Genomic DNA, 2,184 nt, shown 5'->3' with positions numbered 1-2,184 from the left:
CTCAAGGAAATTCATTGATAAGTTGAAAAAATTAAATGTAAAATGTAATAGAAAAGAATGTTATGGCAGTATAAAATTACCTACAGTACCTGGTATTTCCAGGTGGTCTCCCATCCAAGTACTAACCAGGCCCAAAACTGCACAGCTTCCAAGATCAGACGAGATTGGGCATGTCCAGTGTGGTTTGGCTGTAGGTGCTCAAAAACATTAACTTTAGACCTCTTTTACTTCTTAACTCAAGTAAATTCATTGATAAGTTGAAAAAATTAAATGTAAAATGTAATAGAAAAGAATGTTATGGCAGTATAAAATTACCTACAGCACCTGGTATTCCCAGGTGGTCTCCCATCCAAGTACTGACCATGCTCAACACTGCATAGCTTCCAAGATCAAACGACATTGGCCATGTCCAGTGTGGTTTGGCTATAGGTGCTGAAAAATATTAACTTTAGACATCTTTTACTTCTTAATTCAAGTAAATTCATTGCTAAGTTGAAAAAATGTAATGTAAAATGTAATAGAAAAGAATGTAATGGCTATATAAAATTACCTACAGCACCTGGTATTCCCAGGTGGTTTCCCATCCAAGTACTAACCAGGCCCAACACTGCATAGCTTCCAAGATCAGACGAGATTGGGCATGTCCACTGTGGTTTGGCTGTAGGTGCTCAAAAGCATTAAATTTAGACCGCTTTTACTGCTTAACACAAGTAAATTCATTGATAAGTTGAAAAAATTAAATGTAAAATGTAATAGAAAAGAATGTTATGGCAGTATAAAATTACCTACAGCACCTGGGATTCCTAGATAGTCTCCCATCCAAGTACTAACCAGTCCCAACACTGCATAGCTTCCAAGATCAGATGAGATTGGGCATGTCCAGTGTGGTTTGGCTGTAGGTGCTCAAAAACATTAACTTTAGACCTGTATTACTTCTTAACTCAAGTAAATTCATTGATAAGTTGAAAAAATTAAATTTAAAATGTAATAGAAAAGAATGTTATGGCAGTATAAAATTACCTACAGCACCTAGTATTCCCAGGTGGTCTCCCATCTAAGTACTAACCAGGCCCAACACTGCATAGCTTCCAAGATCAGACAAGATTTGGCATGTCCAGTGTGGTTTGGCTGTAGGTGCTCAAAAACATTAACTTTAGACCTCTTTTACTTCTTAACTCAAGTAAATTCATTGATAAGTTGAAAAAATGAAATGTAAAATGTAATAGAAAAGAATGATTTTGGCTGTCTAAAATTACCTACAGCACCTGGTATTCCCAGGTGGTCTCCCATCCAAGTACAAACCAGGCCCAACACTGCATAGCTTCCAAGATCAGACGAGATTGGGCATGTCCAGTGTGGTTTGGCTGTAGGTGCTCAAAAGTATTAAATTTAGACCTCTATTACTTCTTAACTCAAGTAAATTCAATGATAAGATGAAAAAATTAAATGTAAAATGTAATAGAAAAGAATGTTATGGCAGTATAAAATTACCTACAGCTCCTGGTATTCCCAGGTGGTCTCCCATCCAAGTACTAACCAGGCCCAACACCGCATAGCTTACAAGATCAGACGAGATTGGGAATGTCCACTGTGGTTTGGCTTTAGGTGCTCAAAATCGTTAAATTTAGACCGCTTTTTCTTCTTAACTCAAGTAAATTCATTGATAAGTTGAAAAAATTAAATGTAAAATGTAATAGAAAAGAATGTTATGGCAGTATAAAATTACCTACAGCACCTGGTATTCCCAGGTGGTCTCCCATCCAAGTACTAACCAGGCCCAACACTGCATAGCTTCCAAGATCAGACGAGATTGGGCATGTCCAGTGTGGTTTGCCTGTAGGTGCTCAAAAACATTAACTTTAGACCTCTATTACTTCTTAACTCAAGTAAATTCATTGATAAGTTGAAAAAATTAAATTTAAAATGTTATAGAAAAGAATGTTATGGCAGTATAAAATTACCTACAGCTCCTGGTAATCCCAGGTGGTCTCCCATCCAAGTACTAACCAGGCCCAACACTGCCTAGCTTCCAAGTTCAGACGAGATTGGGCATGTCCAGTGTGGTTTGGTTGTAGGTGCTCAAAAACATTAACTTTAGACCTCTTTTACTTCTTAACTCAAGTAAATTCAAAGATAAGTTGAAAAACGAAATGTAAAATGTAATAGAAAAGAATGTTATGGCAG

The 2,184-nt window shown here is 36.8% G+C and overlaps 9 pseudogenes; all 9 read right to left on the bottom strand.

Moving 5' to 3' along the window:
* Positions 1–77: 77 nt before the first annotated feature.
* LOC148433682 (5S ribosomal RNA) lies at positions 78–196 on the bottom strand (annotated as a pseudogene).
* A 116-nt stretch (positions 197–312) lies between these two features.
* On the bottom strand, positions 313–431 carry LOC148433681 (5S ribosomal RNA; annotated as a pseudogene).
* A 116-nt stretch (positions 432–547) lies between these two features.
* LOC148433680 (5S ribosomal RNA) lies at positions 548–666 on the bottom strand (annotated as a pseudogene).
* A 116-nt stretch (positions 667–782) lies between these two features.
* LOC148433679 (5S ribosomal RNA) lies at positions 783–901 on the bottom strand (annotated as a pseudogene).
* A 116-nt stretch (positions 902–1,017) lies between these two features.
* LOC148433678 (5S ribosomal RNA) lies at positions 1,018–1,136 on the bottom strand (annotated as a pseudogene).
* Positions 1,137–1,253: 117 nt separating this feature from the next.
* Positions 1,254–1,372, bottom strand: LOC148433677 (5S ribosomal RNA; annotated as a pseudogene).
* Positions 1,373–1,488: 116 nt separating this feature from the next.
* LOC148433676 (5S ribosomal RNA) lies at positions 1,489–1,607 on the bottom strand (annotated as a pseudogene).
* Positions 1,608–1,723: 116 nt separating this feature from the next.
* On the bottom strand, positions 1,724–1,842 carry LOC148433675 (5S ribosomal RNA; annotated as a pseudogene).
* A 116-nt stretch (positions 1,843–1,958) lies between these two features.
* Positions 1,959–2,077, bottom strand: LOC148433674 (5S ribosomal RNA; annotated as a pseudogene).
* Positions 2,078–2,184: the final 107 nt, after the last annotated feature.

The sequence above is a fragment of the Taudactylus pleione genome, unplaced genomic scaffold (genome assembly GCF_031769625.1).
Source record: "Taudactylus pleione unplaced genomic scaffold, aTauple2 ptg002179l, whole genome shotgun sequence".
In the NCBI taxonomy this organism is placed as follows: Eukaryota; Metazoa; Chordata; class Amphibia; order Anura; family Myobatrachidae; genus Taudactylus; species Taudactylus pleione.
Note: the sequence above shows the minus strand (reverse complement) of the source record. Positions and strands in the feature narration are given on the sequence as shown.